This window comes from Triticum urartu, chromosome 4 (genome assembly GCF_003073215.2).
Source record: "Triticum urartu cultivar G1812 chromosome 4, Tu2.1, whole genome shotgun sequence".
NCBI lineage: Eukaryota > Viridiplantae > Streptophyta > Magnoliopsida > Poales > Poaceae > Triticum > Triticum urartu.
In genome coordinates, this window is record NC_053025.1 from 449,360,319 (window position 1) to 449,360,848 (window position 530).

Genomic DNA, 530 nt, shown 5'->3' on the forward strand with positions numbered 1-530 from the left:
GAATAATCCAATTGAAAACTAAAATCATGATGAAAAGTTTCATGGTTATCATTATTCTTAATACCATACAAGTCATCACAATAATCATCATAGATAGCAACTTTGTTCTCATAATCCATTGGAACCTCTTCCGAAATAGTGGAATCATTACTAAATAAAGTCACGACCTCTCGAAATCCACTTTTATAATTATCACAATAAGATTCAACATCCTCCAAAATAGTGGGATCATCACTTCCTAAAGTTGACACTCTTCCAAACCCTCTTTCATCAATATAATCATTATAAATAGGAGGCATGCTATCATCATAATAAATTTGCTCATCAAAACTTGGGAGACAAAAAATATCATCTTCATCAAACATAGCTTCCCCAAGATTGTGGCTTTGCATATCATTAGCATCATGGGTATTCAAAGAATTCATACTAAGAACATTGCAATCATCCCATCATCCAAATATTTAGTGACAAACATTTTAATACATTCTTCTTCTAATATTTTGGCACAATTATCGGAATCCTTATTTTCA